At 48.5% G+C, this 16,924-nt stretch overlaps 1 protein-coding gene across 3 annotated transcripts in view; it reads left to right on the forward strand.

Moving 5' to 3' along the window:
* UBE2G1 (ubiquitin conjugating enzyme E2 G1) overlaps positions 1–8,737 on the forward strand; it is a 222,269-nt gene extending 213,532 nt beyond the window's left edge. For all 3 annotated transcript variants that reach the window (XM_086954798.1, XM_086954799.1, XM_086954797.1), the window contains exon 6: positions 7,609–8,737. The gene's annotated coding sequence lies outside the window, so the exon portion shown is untranslated. The remainder of the gene's footprint in view (positions 1–7,608) is intronic.
* The last annotated feature ends 8,187 nt before the right edge of the window (positions 8,738–16,924 follow it).

Here is a 16,924-nt window from a genome sequence, read left to right on the forward strand (position 1 = left end):
GATGTGGAATTTCCTTATGTAGCTGAGCCAGTCCTGAGATGTGAACTTTGTCGCTAGCCCTGCGATGTTCCAGGTAGCTATAAGTAGGTTATCATAAGTTATTGCCTTGAGTGTCCCTCTACCTTCGCCTTTCGGTGGACTTAGTTGTTTGTCCTTAGCGGGTGCGACGGCCCTGCTTGGTTGCGGCCCGGGGGGGTTAACGATTTTGTTCTCGTAGTATGTCCCCTCCCCTATGCCCTGGGTACTGGATGGTGGTATACTCCTACCTTCTGTGGTGTACACAGGGTCCATAAAGTCAAGTTGTCCGTGGATTACTCCCTCTTTATCCCCTAATGGTGTAAGGCTTGGCTTGCTCCTGCTTTGATTTAATGATGGAAAGCAAGTCATTCTCTGTCAGTCCACCCCTTCGAGTGTACTGAACCTGTTCCAATGGTTGTACTGCATCAGTGAGGAATCATAAGTAGGAAATACTGGGAATACAGGGTTTGGCCTTTGCCATTGGGGGGGGCCATATTGGAAACCCGGGTGTGGTGTTCTGTTCTGAATGAAATTCTGCCTGGGCCTTTGAGGTGCCAGGGGATAGAAATAAGATAGGTGGACCGGGTGGATTTGTGAGCGGGTATAACTCGGGGGGGCGTTGCAGATGAAGTTGACTGCTGTCATGTCTCTAAAATTCACCGTAATGATGTCGCCTGCGATGGTCTTGGTGCCTTTGCCAATCCACTCGCCCCTTCTCACCGAGAGGATTTCCCCATAGATGTTTGGGGGTAAGGGCCTATGTATTTGCAGCCACTGAGCACATTTGTTTTTTAGTTCAATTTGTGATTCCCTTTGGCCCTCCTTTAATGGGGGCACTCCTGTAAGGACAACCACAAATGGCAATGCCTCAGGGGGGAGATTAATTGTCCGGAAGCGTGTGGCTGTTTTCTTGTCGTTGTTAGTTGCCACGGTAGGAGTGGGGAGGGTCTTGGGGTCTGCCTTCGGGGTTTGGGCCTTGTTTTCTTCAAGTGTTAGTGAAGAGCTAGGTAAAGGTTTATTATTACCGATTAACGATTGATTTTTATTTTTATTTTTACCTGCTTGTGGGGTGGAGGCGGCCTTCTGTATTTCCTTGGCTCCTTTCTGCATGACACTGGTATTATTAACATTATTGGGTTTGGGGGCACCATTTTGTACTAAAGAGGCCTTATCTTTCGGTAGATTTGTTGTAGCGGGGGCCTTGGTATTTGTCACATCTCGTTCCTGCACGGGATGGGATTTCGGGTTTATCCCCTTATTGACCAATGATGTTAATCTATCTATTTTTGCTATAAGGGGCTTTAACAGTACCGTGATGGAGTGCTCTAGGTCAGATTTCAAATCCGCCACCATGTTGGTTATCCAGCATGGTATTCCCGGTGTAGGCGGGGTAATGGGTGTGACCAAATTATGGTTGCTGGACTTTACATGGCCTTTTTTCCTCCCTTGTTTGCGGCCATCCCTATGCGACGTTTTCTCCTCCGTATGTGCATCTAAGTCCTTTATAGTTGTTTGACTGCTTAATTGTGCACCAGGACTGTCCCTGCTGGTTTCAGCGACCGCCTGGGCACAAGGAAGGTCAGCGAAAGATGGTGGAGTTATGAGCCGGCTGGTGTAAGTCTCCTCTACCGAGTTCTCAGTTGCTTCTGACAAGTTGAAGAGTGATTCCTGAGTGTCTTGGATGATGGTTACAGGTGGTAAAGACAATCTTCTCTCAGTATTAGCTATGGCATCGGAAACCGCCCCTATGGTCTGTTTAAGCATTTTATCAATGGCAGTTAGGGTCGGTAGGGATGGTGGATGATCCGATATAGCTTTTGTGCTCGATCTTAGAGTGGGCATCCTGGTCTTCTTCGCAGTTTTCCTCATTGCAGGGGGTGCTGTGTTAGATGGTAGTAGCCGGTTGTGAGGTATTTGGGGGGGCAATTTTTAGGGGACTGGCCCAGCCCGGCCTCTTCTGGCCCCTGAGGGCCACAGAGGGCCCGCCCTTTGCCCGGGCTTCGCTCCGGGCGTCCCGCTCGCGTCCCGCTAAGCGGTGTTGTGCTATTCTTAAGAGGGGCGTTGCGGCTGGGGGCGTGTCTTGCTGTGGGCGCGGCCGTGCACACCTGTGCAACGCGGGGACTCCTGGTCTTTGGAGTCCCTGCACCACGCGCTCACAGTCGCCTCCCGCTGTTCTCTCTTCCTCCCGGGTGTTGTTCTCTGGTGTGCCTGCAGCCTCAACCCCACACCAGTCGCCGCGCAGCGGCACCCGCGAAGCGGGTGCTGCAAGTTGTGAATTGGCGAACTGGCGGTCAATCCCTCCTGGGACACAGGGAGGCTGCAGGGCTAGAAGGCGCTTACCCGCTCTGCTTCTTGTTGTGATGGCGGTGTCCGGAGTAACGTTCTGGTAAGGGTCTTTTTCAAACTGAGTCCCACTGCCCTCTGGACGTGTTTGCTTTTACAGCTGATTGGCCGGCTGGGGGCGTGTCTTGCTGTGGGCGCGGCCGTGCACACCTGTGCAACGCGGGGACTCCTGGTCTTTGGAGTCCCTGCACCACGCGCTCACAGTCGCCTCCCGCTGTTCTCTCTTCCTCCCGGGTGTTGTTCTCTGGTGTGCCTGCAGCCTCAACCCCACACCAGTCGCCGCGCAGCGGCACCCGCGAAGCGGGTGCTGCAAGTTGTGAATTGGCGAACTGGCGGTCAATCCCTCCTGGGACACAGGGAGGCTGCAGGGCTAGAAGGCGCTTACCCGCTCTGCTTCTTGTTGTGATGGCGATGTCCGGAGTAACGTTCTGGTAAGGGTCTTTTTCAAACTGAGTCCCGGCCGGCGTTCTCGATCCGCTGAATAAGGATGGAATGATCAATGGTATCGAACGCCGCCGACAAGTCCAGGAGCACCAGAGCCTGAGATGTTCCGGTCCGTTCCCTTCCTGAGTTCGTCATGGACTGCTACCATGACCGACTCCGTGGAGTGCTGAGGTCTAAAACCTGCCTGGTGCTGGTCCAAAAACTCGGAGCCTTCGATGAATGAGCCAAGACAACTGGAGACATGGGCCTCCAGTAGTTTGCCCAGGAAAGGAAGCAGGAATATCGGCTGAAAATTGCTGAGGGTGGCCGTGTCCGCCCCTGGTTTTTTCAGAATAGGTGTGACAATGGCTGATTTAAAGGGGCTAGGAACCATACCCTGGTTAAGAGTTATTAAGTAGGGAGAGGGGGACCGCAGGGAGGTCGGCAAAGACCTTCCGAGCCACATGGGCTGGGCAGCTATCAGAGGGAGTGCCAGAGCGGACTCTACAAAGGAGCGGGGGAAAGGTATCAGTGGTGACAGGGGGAAAATCCAACAGTGAAAGGGGGTTGATAGGGGGGCTGCCTATGTTAAATCCCGGATCCGGGCTAGGGATCGTAGCTTTGATCAGATCTATCTTCTCAACAAAGTAATTGTTGAGAGAGTCGCAGAGAGTCTGAGAGAGCAAAGGGGGCATCGTGACCCGGTCACGATGTCCCCTTTGATGATGCATATTGAGATGATGCATTTTGAGATTACAACCGAGGGTTATGCCTAAAGATTTTGATGAGTCCACGATAGTCGGTTGAACGTTGAGTGCAGTGAGATGGTTACGCCAGGCCTGAGTGATTGGGACTTTGGTGGGAGGTGCTAATAGGAGGAATTCCGTTTTTAGAGCGTTAAGTTTGAGATGATTGTCTGCCAGCCAAGTCTGTTTGTTCCTAAGCATTGTGTTTAGTTTGATGTCTTCAAGGGTGTGTATTTTAAGGAAGATCTGGGTATCGTCTGCGTACATGTGAAATTGCACATTAGATGCTTTAAGCAGTGCGGTGAGTGGTTCCATGACTATATTGAACAAAGTAGGGGATAGGGAGGATCCTTGTGGAACTGGTGTAGACATAGTATTGTTAATCTTGAATTTCTGAGTCCGGTTATGCAGAAAGGAGGTGAACTATTTGAGTACAGTCCCTGATATACCCATTCTGAATTTCAGTAGATCGAGTAAGTTCTTGTGTTTGACCGTATCAAAGGCTGATGAGAGGTCGAGAAGGATGAGGAGGCAAGTACCATTCTGATCAAGAATTTGAAGCTCGTCATCAATTATGTGTCATGGCTGATTCCGCACTCTGCCCTGCTCGGAAGCCTGATTGGTGTGAGTTGAGGAGGTGAAAGTGCTCGATGTGTTTTGTCAGTTGGAGGTGTACACATTTTTCAAAGAGTTTGGCCAAGGTAGGAATATTGGTGATAGGATGATAGTTGATCAGCTCGGTGGGGTCCGCTGTGGGTTTCTTTAGTATGGGCGACACCTGTCCCACTTTGAGGGAGTCCGGGATGCATCCTTGTTGCAGTGAGCTATTAATGAGTTTGGTCCAAAGCGGAAAAAGCAATGGGATAAAGTCCTTTACAGCGTTTGCGGGTAGAGGATCAGTCAGGTGATTGGAGGGGTACGGTGTACTTAGAATCTTGCCAATAGTCTCTTCTGAGTAAGTTTCGAAAGATGCCCACGAAGAATATTTTTTTAGATCAAGGGGCATTTTGCTGTGGGGGTTAGAATAAAGGCTGAGATCGGTGTGGAGCTCTTTCCTGATGGTGTCTGTCTTTAGATTAAAGAAAGTAGAGAATTCTTCACAGGTCGGTAGTGTACTAGAGGTGTTTTGTAGTCTTTGAGGTCCATTCCTGGATTGAGTTTTGATTAACTCGAACAGTTTTTTTGGTCGGTTTCTTGCCTGGTCAAGCTGGTGGCTAAAGAAAGCTGCTTTCGAACGTTTGATTTTTCTAAAGTATACGTTTCTTTTTTTCTTTAGTGTTTTGAGGTGCATAGCTGAGGGGACTGATCTCCAATTGCGTTCCGCCAGTATCATGGCTCGTCTGTCTTCATTAAGCAGCCTGTCGTACCGTGGTTTAGAATTTTTAAAAGAAACTCTCTTTAACTGAAGAGGGGCAAGTTCATTGATAATAGAGGTCATCGACATGAGGCAGTGGTCAGTGAGAACCTGTACGTCAGCAGCGCCGGTAGGGGGTAGGAGAAGATTGAACCGGGTTAGATTTCACTTTTTCATTGATGAAGAATGTGATAATGTGGTGGTCAGACCAGTCACTGGGTTGGATTGACTCGAGTTCATGGAGTCGCCTTTGGAAATGATTAAATGCAGGATAGAGCCTTTATCGTGGGTGGGGCTGTTTACATTGTTCATAATTTGATCTTGTTTAGGGGAGCGGCATACGGCTTGTCTGTTCAACAGATGTAGTAAACCGGTCGGGGACTTTGTCATGTGCTGAGGCATGCTATCTGGTTCAGACCTAAAGCCCCTAGCTACTTCTGTAGGTGTTGTGATGCAGCCCATAGTGGTACCAAAGATTTCTCTGGCTAAAAGTCCAGTTATGTACCTCTCTGTTCATCCAGAGAGGACCTGCTTAATCAGTTACTCTGTGGAGACTTTGCTTCTCAGAAATGTCATTGTTTCCACTGCTGTCTAAGAGGCAAATAGAGGAGAACAAGCACCAAAGATAAGGCCACTGCCAGTCCCACTCCGCACAGGCAGACACAGTAACAGGCCCCATCTCCCCTCAACATTGGTGCATTAAGTAGGCCATTGAACGATCAGTTGTTGGGGCTGATGTAACACCCAGGCTCCACATACCCCCTATTCGGAAACTGGACACCGGAGCACAGATGTTCCTGCTGGTGATGGCTAAATAAAGCTCCCCCCAGTAAGAGTATCCATCAGAAAGACCTTTGACGAAAGTAAGCAACTTGTTCTATTATGTTACCGTGCTTCTCCTGATAACAATACCCCACTTGTGTGATTGGGCCTTTTGCTCGTAACTGAAAAGGCCCCAAAACAGGATGTACACATCAACATTTTGGTATGAAGAATTACTTTTTTGGTTGTGGTTAGCTGCAGAGTTTGAGACTGGGCTCAATGTTTTATGTATATGCATTAAATCAGAACGATATAGAACTATAGCCTTTACCAAGAAGTGTATCAGGACTTCAGACCTCCTACTGGGAGCCATTAATTCTACATAGTGATCACCTGCTTCATTCCAGGACAAACCTGCAGCACCACTTCTAAAACATTTGTATCGGTACAGCAATGCAGAACCTTCTCCTGCATTTTCTTTATGCTAGACTGCACACTGTTGTATTTCTCCCAGTTAGTGCGATGTGCTTAAAGAACTGAAGCAGGGTGGACAGCATGTTTTCCTGTATTATTGATGCATGGTCTAACTCTTCTCCAGTGCTTTCATCGTCCTGGGTGACCTCAACCAGTACCTAAAGGACCACACCGAACCCATCATCAACTTTCTAGAGGCCCCTGTCGAACCTCCGACTCGCCCAGCGAGTGTAATGTCCCACACGCCGCTGGACGGAATCTTCACAAGCTTCAATGGCATTACAGTAGTCAAGCCCACACCAGTCACCTGGTCTGATCATGTGTTTATCTACTTCAGCATAACCCACCCACACAGAAATTCACTGCCACATTTTCATGATTGGCCTGGAACAAAATCTCAGAAGAATCCTCATTTTAAGACCTCGTACTCTATCAAACACAACAAAACAATCTTCCAAGATCCATCTCCAAATTCACTCCCCCTGATCCTGAACAAAACTATTTACACTGCCACCTTCCCGGATGCCTGGAAATGCCCCTCAACCCTCCAATAAACCAGAAACCCTCAGAAGTCCCAAAGTTTCCATCCGACTACCCTACCTGTCTCCCTGCTACTGTACTTGGCAAAATTATTGTAAAAGATGGTAAACACCTAGCCACTCGCCTCACAGACAACCACTTCCTTGATACCACTATATACGGAATCAGGACCAACCACATCAGAGACCTTTCCACAAATAAGCACTCTTTAGGCTCCTTGCACATACAAAGGTTGAATGAACACTGCCCCTTATCACCTCAATAACCACATAATATTCAACAAATACCAGCCCGTCCGCTCAGCAGGACTCCTACTCATAGCCCACATATGCGGAACCAGATCCAGCAGTCGTGCCTTCAGCTGCCTCTCACAAATCTTGGACCCACCTGCCAGTAGATATCAAAACTACCTTCTCCGTTCTTGAATCCCCCAAGAAACTGAAGACCGGACTCTTCGCCTCCTCTGGGGCCTGGTCTGCTGAACTCCTGCTGCAGCGCCAGGATACCCTGCTGGGTGACTTGTGTGCTCGACAAACACACATATTATAATTATCATTCAGACATTTTCCTTTCTCGGGTGTAACTTGATATGTTTTCTCGATTAACGTACTGGAACTTTTTTTGTTTTTGTTACTGGAATGTAAAATGTAATCCGATTTGGGTGTACTGTAAATATAACCGGTTTTAAATTCTGATCTTACCCCTTTTAATAAGGAAGCTGCACATGAAGCTTTGCTAGTTTATCAAGTGTTAAATGAAGGACATATACTACGAGGAGAAATCCCTGAATAATAGGGAAGCAATTACAATGATAGCTAGGAGTTTAACCCAAATGCAACATGTACGTTGTGTATGTTTGTATTTGTATTCTAAATGGCTTGATGTGAAAATGTTAAATGACGCAGTAGGACTTGTTAATAAAATGTATCTATTTTTATTCTTTTTTAGGTCTCTTATTGAGAAACGTGGCACTTTGGGTTTTTCCTGCATTCTACCCACCTGTTGCTGGACTTTTGTTATAACAAGTTGGCAAATGCTGGCTGGCTCTAGGCTGCAATAAAACATGCCGGTTGTGAATGGCTGATATGAGCCTTACAAGTGCCAACTTAAAAGATGATTTTGCATTTTAGATTCTAAATGAACTGCTTGAACCTTCAGGAAGAATTGTAAAGATCTGTACATAGCACAACCTGTTCAGGATAATATATATATGTATACAGTTCATGCACATCTGCTGATATTACTTGAACCAAATCATGAGGTCTCAGCTAGGACAAGAATCATGTACATTTTCAATGATTTTAGCAAGTTTCCTTTCTCTTACTCCTCGAGTTTGCTTCAAAATGTCTCATGAAGCATAGGATGTCCGATTTCCAAATTGGGGTTGAAGTTTTATCCTTTTGTCCTGTTGTGGTGTCTTCAGTCATTCACTAATTCAAAATAAGTATTTGGTTCTGAATGAAAAGTACCCAATTGCTACCTCCAGGTGATGCACTGTTGCTTCATCGCATCCCCATCGGCTCCCAGGGAGAGTTCTCCCTTGTTCATTGTATGTATAAATAACCAAGTATCTTTATGAAAAGACTTGATTTTAATGGCAGAGTTTACTGGGTGCTTCTTTCTTTTATACTCAGTTGCACACTCTTTTGTCTGGGCATAGCAATTATATGTCTGGCCATCGTTAGCATCTTGACACCTGCTCTTTTAAAGACTCAGATGTAGTGTTCACTTGTGCTCTGATTAGGAATCGAACCCAGCAAATGTGAGATTTTGGATTTGTTTGGGTTCCTACACTTCTATTTTTGTCTGGTACCTGGAAATGATTTTGAATAAACAAGGCATGCATAGTTAGGTTTATTGTTTGAAAATAGTGACATTAAGCTTGGTATTAAAGAATTTGGTGGTGCCTCTTTCCCTTTTCTCTTCCCTCTTGGAATTTTTTGCTATTTTATTCCACTGCAGTTTTTCCTCACCTAATGTACAAAGAAAAAATTACCATGTATATTTCCATGTAATTTGATTTTGGAATTGTCACCTTCTGTAGTGAGTTCTTCCAAAATATAACTTTTTTCCAATACCTGTTGTCCACATTTTTTGACTGGCCTTAAATTTTCAGTTGAATAAAGTAAATAACACGAAAAAGAAAATATTAAAAGGTGGAAAAGATGGTTCCTAACCCAATATACATTAATTTTGCATTCATTAGTCTTACAATTTGAACAAGGCATTTTAACACTTTTAATGATTATGCATATAAGCAACAGTCATAGAGTTAAGGGTTGTCTCCATGAATTTGTACATGCGAAAAGCCTATATCTGGGTAATTTAATGTTCGTGATTTGAACTATTTGCTATAAATACAGTACCTTTTATATTAATTTTAGTTATTCTTTATTCCTTATGCCGTTTCTAAGTGCTGTAAATAACAATTGTTACTATTGCTCTATTTATGGCACTTAATTTACCCTCTGAAGAATGAGAGGATGAGTCTGTCTTGCTAGAAATCAAACCTATGGGCTTTAAATTACATTTGTCAGTGGTGAACGTTTGGCTCAATGAGCTATCCTACAGTCTCCTTACAATATTTTCTCAGTTTGAGGGACAATTGTTGCTCTCGTCATACAAGAAAAGCTTTAAAGCTTATTTATAAATTGTTTGTCTCAGAGTGAAATAAATCTTTCCTTGCTGGTGAACTTTTCTGATATTTATACCTGTGCAAAACCAGGAGTGCAGTGCGTCATTCTCGTAAGTTATAATGCAGTTGTGCACAAGGTAGTTTTTAGAAAGGTTTACGTTTTCCCAACAACTTATCGGACAGTTCCATGAGGTTTATTATTTGTACAATGGATAGTATCTAAACATCATTGAATGACAAAATCTAGTTCCTTTTTCAGTTTGAACAATACTTTACTGGTATTGGTGGAGAAAGGTTGCCATTAACTCTAGTGCAGGCAAAAGAAATGCTACTCCACCCAGATGCCAGTGACTGAGATTACATACCTCTCTTTTCTCTATCCCTCTTTGTGCTTCTCTCATGTTCTGTTTAACTCATTTTCTGTGCCTTCCTTTCCTACTTATATTCTCTCCTGAACTTTATTTCCAACTTACAACATTTCAGTTGAAACCAAAACATCCTGTCAGAAATGTTGCTTTCATGGTCCTTCTACTTCTGAGCCCTTGCTCTGATACTTTGATGGCCACTTAGTCAAATCCCTGTTCCTGCCCACCTGTAAATAGGCAGGTAGTTAAGCATCACAGACCGTGCCCTGGGGACCTAATTTTGTTGCCAAACATCCTACTCCAGAGAGCCTTCCGGTTCAAGCCTCAACAAGTAAAGTAACCCCAGTCACTGCTCCAGGTAAGGAATCCAAGAGTATTGAGATTTTTAGCAAGAGTATGTTTTCCTTTGTGGTCAGGCATTGCAGTTGGTAAATGCTGTTTGCTTAGTGGGCCCCTATACAGATGCCCTGTGGAATGTGGACAGTGAGATCTTGCAGGCGGTCAAGGAAATCCTTAGGGCCTGTTTGGCTCAGAGAATACATGATGGACAATACACAGCCAAATGACTTTTCTGTGCTGGTCTAGATACTGTTGATCGCCTGGGAAGGCCAGTTGGCACTAGAGTTGTAGTTCATTGACACATGTGAATATGTTCAATGGCATTTTTCGGTGATGTACAGGGCTTTCTCATCAATAATCTCTTGGTTGGGGTCACTCCTGTTCAATGACCAGTGACTTCTGTTGCAATTCTTTACGGAAAGAACCACAGCATGTTTCTTTGGGTCTGTTGGCTCTTTGCCTGGTACGCAAGGCATTGTATGGTGGGGGAGCCTTGGCCATGCAGAATCTATTTTTATGGTACACCCCGAAACTGAATGTCAGATCAGCCAACACTGGATTGGTCCAGGTTCCTAAAATTCAGAAAGGGGAGGCAGGAGCCTATCCCATCTAGCTGCTAGACTATTGAATAGGCTGCTGACCAACATCCGGTTGCAACCAAATAGGCCCCAGTTTAGGAATATGATAAAGACCTGGCTATTACCCCCCAAGTAAGCCCTATGGTTTGCCTAACAGCACTTGTCACACTCCTCAGCGCCAAGACGCCTCAGCATTCACGTGCTTTATAAATGTTCTACTTACTTACGTACGGTCAAACAGTTCCTACATCAGTTCAAAAAGTTGAGGCTCTTCCAGAGGGCCATTGTATAGGTAGAGACCATCTACCTAACTAGCATAGCAGGCTTCTCTGTCCTTTTGAGGCTGTGAACTTGGGTCTTGGAGATGGTGCATGGGCCAGCAAGGGACATCAGTCCTCTTTCCTTTTCCCCTGCTGCAGCAGCCAACAAACCCATTTAGTTTTGTGGTGCAGGGCCATTTAGTAGGGGGTAGGATCCAACATTTCCTCCCATCATGGCAATCCAGCATACCCAAAATCAGAACGAATTTCACAATAGCACCTGTATATTTTTCGTAAAGTGGTGTGGGGACTGCTCTCCAAAGGTGCACGAACCCAGAATGAGGAGAGGGTTGTTAATCTTACTATTTCCTTGTTCCTAAGGACGAGGGGCTGCAGATCTGTTTTGGACCTTCGTCCTCTGAATACCTTCCTGCAGAAGGAACAGTTCAAAATTCTCACACCGGTCTACCACGGACTCTGGACTGGATGGTGTCCTTGCACTTACTCCAGTATTGAAACTTTCATAAATTCACATGCCTGAATCATTCCCCGTCGTCGAGACGGGAGTCTCCGGTATATAAAAAAGCAATGCTTATCAGTATAGCAAACTGAAAAGAGGCCTAGGCCCATTTCCCTTTTGCAACCCATAGCCTTTATGTAAAAAAGGCCCAAACTTTTCCCTGAACCAATCAGAGCTCCTCACCCTCTAGAACACTCCTGAGAGAACCTTTTGCCCCTCAGATTTTCTACCGCACGTTGTGCTAGGGAGTCTCCTATGAGCTCTGCTCAAAATCTTCAATTCAACTGATTTTGACTGGGATTTGAGGTTCTCTCATCTTCTAGTTTCTTCTTGTTTGGACTTCCTTAGTCAGCTACCATGTCTGAGAAGGAAAAGAAAGGATTATTCAGAGCTTGTGCCACCTGCTCTAAAACAAGCATTGGAAATGCAATAGGGCTCGCATTAGGAAAGTTTGAGCTATTGGTGTTATAAATGAATTATTTTTATTTGTGTTTTTTTTAAAATAGCTAAATTAATAGCTTTATCATTTACAATGCCAATAGTTATAACTTTCGCAAATGTGACACCTATAGCATTTGCAATGCAACATGTTTTGTATTTACGTGACTTAGATGTATTGATATTACAAATAACAATGGCTTTTATTTTTTAAATAATTAATACTTAATTATTTATTTAATTTGTAATGGCAATAGCTTAAACTTTTGTAAATAACATTTGTGAAGATTATGTTCAGTGTTTTTTATTGTGACGAAAATCCAAGAACAGAAGTGAAATATTAACATCTTTTTGTGATTTGTAATAAAGCGTGAAAGCTTGAAAAATTGAAAGAACATATTTGAACCAGTGATGCTGTGGTGTGTGCATCGGTGTAGCTGTTTAGTGGGTGCATTGGTGGAGCTTAGTTGGAGCATCGGTGGAGCTGTATGGTGGGTGCCACGGCGGAGCTGTGTGGTGGGTGCCACGGCGGAGCTGTGTGGTGGGTGCCATGGCGGAGCTGTGTGGTGGGTGCATTGGTGGAGCTTAGTTGGAGCATCGGCAGAGCTGTGTGGTGGGTGCCTCGGCGGAGCTGTGTGGTGGGTGCCTCGGCGGAGCTGTGTGGTGGGTGCCTCGGCGGAGCTGTGTGGTGGGTGCCTCGGCGGAGCTGTGTGGTGGGTGCCTCGGCGGAGCTGTGTGGTGGGTGCTTCGGCGGAGCTGTGTGGTGGGTGCATCGGTGGAGCTGTGTGGTGGGTGCATCGGTGGAGCTGTGTGGTGGGTGCATCGGTGGAGCTGTGTGGTGGGTGCATCGGTGGAGCTGTGTGGTGGGTGCATCGGTGGAGCTGTGTGGTGGGTGCATCGGTGGAGCTGTGTGGTGGGTGCATCGGTGGAGCTGTCTGGTGGGTGCATCGGTGGAGCTGTGTGGTGGGTGCATCGGTGGAGCTGTGTGGTGGGTGCATCGGTGGAGCTGTGTGGTGGGTGCATCGGTGGAGCTGTGTGGTGGGTGCATCGGTGGAGGTGTGTTGTGGGTGCATCGGTGGAGGTGTGTTGTGGGTGCATCGGTGGAGGTGTGTTGTGGGTGCATCGGTGGAGCTGTGTGGTGGGTGCATCTGCGGAGCTGTGTGGTGGGTGCATCGGTGGAGCTGTGTGGTGGGTGCATCTGTGGAGCTGTGTGGTGGGTGCATCGGTGGAGCTGTGTAGTGGGTGCCTCAGTGGAGCTGTGTGGTAGGTGCATCGGTGGAGCTGTGTGGTGGTTGCATCAGTGGAGCTGTGTGGTGGGTGCATTGGTGGAGCTGTGTCGGTGGAGCTGTGTGGTGGGTGCGTCGGTGGAGCTATGTCGGTGGAGCTGTGTGGTAGGTGCATCGGTGGAGCTGTGTCGGTGGAGCTGTGTGGTGGGTGCCTCGGTGGAGCTGTGTGGTGGTTGCATCGGTGGAGCTGTGTGGTGGTTGCATCGGTGGAGCTGTGTGGTGGTTGCATCAGTGGAGCTGTGTAGGTAGATCTGTGTGGTGGGTGCATCGGTGGAGCTGTGTGGTGGGTGCATCGGTGGAGTTGGGTGGTGGGTGCATCGGTGGAGCTGTGTAGGTGGAGCTGTGTGGTGGGTGCATCGGTGGAGCTGTGTCGGTGGAGCTGTGTGGTGGGTGCATCGGTGGAGCTGTGTCGGTGGAGCTGTGTGGTGGGTGCCTCGGTGGAGCTGTGTAGGTGATGCTGTGTGGTGGGTGCATCAGTGGAGCTGTGTGGTGGGTGCATCGGTGGAGTTGGGTGGTGGGTGCATCGGTGGAGCTGTGTCGGAGGAGCTGTGTGGTGGCTGCATCGGTGGAGCTGTGTGGTGGCTGCATCGGTGGAGCTGTGTGGTGGCTGCATCGGTGGAGCTGTGTGGTGGCTGAATCGGTGGAGCTGTGTGGTGGCTGAATCGGTGGAGCTGTGTGGTGGCTGCATCGGTGGAGCTGTGTGGTGGCTGCATCAGTGGAGCTGTGTGGTGGCTGCATCGGTGGGGCTGTGTGGTGGCTGTTATGTTATGTTATGTTATTTTTTATTTAGTATAGCGCAACGGTTACTCAAAAAGAGAATCCCGGCGCTTTAGGTAAGGTGAAACTGGTTTCAGAATAACACAACACAGATAAAAACAGATTAAAAGTCCACAAAAGAAACAGGGCTACAGGCAAACCTATTGAGAGAACAGCCAGGTTTTGAGGCCTTTCCTAAATTCAAGAAGACTGGTCGCCCCCCGCAAAGGGAGCGGTAAAGAATTCCACATCTGTGGGGCCAAAAGACTGAAAGAGCGGCCACCTAGGCGAGCCCTCTTCACACGCGGAACAGCCGCAAGAAGTAAAGATTCCGATCTCAACGCGCGAGTAGGGTGGTAGAAAGTGAGTCTCTTTCGAAGATGTTTGGCTCCCACCGCATGGAGAGCTTTATAGGCCAGGGTCAGCGCCTTAAAGGCAATCCGTTTGCGGATGGGTAGCCAGTGTAGCTTCACCAACAACCCAGAGGCGCTGGTGCGTCTACTTAGGCCAAAAATGGCCCTGGCCGCCGCGTTCTGTGCCACTTGAAGCCACTGCAGCAAATACTCTGGTAGGCCCAGGTACAGACTGTTGGCATAATCCAGCCTGGAGCCGATCAGGGCCTGCACCGTCAGCCTCTTGTGATCCTCGGACAAGAGAGGCAGAAACTTCCGCAACATTTTTAGCAAGCCAAAACAAGTGCCAGTTACCCCCAGAATCTGGGCTTTCATCGTCAGCCCCTTGTCCATCTTAACCCCCAGGTTTTTAGCCATGGGAGAAGAGCCGGACGGAGGGAACATGTCGATGGGCCACCAGGCCTGCCAGCTGGGCTCCGAATCGCACCCGAAGAAGAGAACCTCCGATTTATCGGAATTGCACTTGAGGCTGTGCAGTTGGAACCATGCGAACACAGCCCCAAGGCAATTCTGGATACTCTCCCCGTCAAAGTCAGCCCCCCTCTCACATGAGAAGAGGAGCTGAGTGTCGTCGGCATACGACACGATCCGGGCACCAAAAGACTCCGCCACCGCCGCCAAAGGGGTCATATAGATATTAAAAAGGGTCGGGCTCAAAATAGAGCCCTGAGGGACCCCGACTCCCAAAGGCGGCATTACAGCGGTGTCAGATGATGTCCAGATCGTTTGCCGGCGGCCGGCCAGGAAGGAAGAAAACCATTTGAGCACCGTCCCCCGCAGGCCAATCTCAAAGAGTCTTGCGAGCAGGCCCTCATGGGGGACGGTGTCGAAGGCCGCCGACAGGTCCAACAACACCAGCATGACTTTGCCCCCGGAATCCAGCACCCCTTTGATGGTTTCCGAAACCTCAAGGAGCGCGGTCTCGGTGCTGCGGTTTGAGCGGAAGCCTGACTGGGAGTCGTGCAAGATCTCATGAGACTCCAAAAAGTTGGTGAGCACCGACTGAACGTGCTTTTCCAAGATTTTTACAAAAGCCGGCAGCAGCGAAATAGGCCTGTAATTAACAGGGGCTTTCGGATCAAGTCCCGGCTTTTTAAGCAACGGGATCACCATTGCCTGCTTCCAAGATGGCGGCACCTCTCCCGAGCTCAACGAAAGGTTGAGAAGAGGGTGAGCCAACGGGTTAACCACCTCCGCCAATTTACCCAGAAGCTTAGCTGGGCAGGGGTCAAGCGGAGACCCAGATTTTAAATTGCCCATGAGCGCAAGGGAGGCGGAGGCTGGCAGAGATGGAAACTCAGCCAATATGGCGCCCTGCATGACTGAGGGGGGCATACCCTCCTCTGGCACCGGCCGCGTAACCGGTCCACTCGAAGGAAAGGAGGCCTGGATGAGTTTGATCTTGCCTGTAAAAAAGCACGCCAGATCTGCTGCCCAGGATTCTACAGGGCCCCCTTCCAAAGCGGTGGTCCGGGGTGAGATGAATTCGCGAACGATCGTAAAAATCTCCTTGCTGGAGTTCGAAGCTGCTTCGATTCTCCCCGCGAAGTAGGCTTTCTTTTCGAGGCGGATGTCGCGGTGGTAAGCTTTAACCGCAGCCTTGTAGGCAGACCTGTCCTTGCTGTCGTAATGTGCCCGCCAGGCCCTTTCGGCTACCTTGCACTGCTGCCGCGTAGCCCACAGAGCCGAGGTAAACCAAGGGGCAGAAACCCGCTTAGATGTCGGGCGGGGGGGCAGAGCAGGGGCCAGGTCGTTCAGCCTCTCCGTCAGCCACTTTTGCAGGGCCTCCAGGTCGCTTTCCAGCACGCCCGACCGAGGGCAAGGGTGAGTCACAGCAGCCTGGGCTAGCATCTCAGGGGTCACCCTGCTAAATGCTCTACAGGCTCGTCCCCTCTGCTGTGGGACAGGGTTCAACGCCCTAACCTTGCCACTGATTACAAATTTGGCAAGCCAATGATCCGACCACAGGACCGGGAGAATCTCTTTCACTACCAGCGGAGAGGTCGAGAAAACCTGGTCTAAGGTATGCCCCTTCTCGTGGGTCGGACCCTGTAGGTGTGGGGTCAGTCCCAGCGGCGTCATAGCCTCCAAGAGCTTAATAGCGGCGGGGTCCGATGGATCATCCATCCGGATGTTAAAGTCCCCAGCCACTAAGCAATGTTCTGCTCTCAGGGCTAGACCCGCCACCACCAAATCAAGGTCAGCAAAGAACGTCCCAAGCGGACCGGGGGGGCGGTAAACTAGCAGTCCCTTCACTGATTGGTGCGGCGCTAGCGCGATAGAAAAAGCCAGCGATTCAGAGCCGCGGATGTCCTCAGTGGGCAAGATGGTACAAGGTGTGCCCTTCTTTACCATCAGTGCAACCCCGCCGCCCCTGCCCTTTGCTCTGTCCTTCCTGAAGATGTCATAATCGGGCGGAATGGCCATGGCCACATCGGGATTAGACGCTTCGCCCCACCAAGTCTCCGTCAACATAAGGCAGAGTGGTCTCTCAGTCTCGAGGAGCTCAAAAATGTGTTGCGCATGGCAGCTAGCCGACCTGGTGTTTAACAGCATACAGGCGTACTCCGCACCAGCGATGTCAATAGGCGGAGTAGATGACAAAACCCGGGTAGGATGCCAGCCACAACCCGGACAACGCAACTTGCCCTTATGGCGGGCCGGAAAGACAGTG

The sequence above is a fragment of the Lissotriton vulgaris genome, chromosome 2_1 (assembly GCF_964263255.1).
Source record: "Lissotriton vulgaris chromosome 2_1, aLisVul1.2, whole genome shotgun sequence".
NCBI lineage: Eukaryota > Metazoa > Chordata > Amphibia > Caudata > Salamandridae > Lissotriton > Lissotriton vulgaris.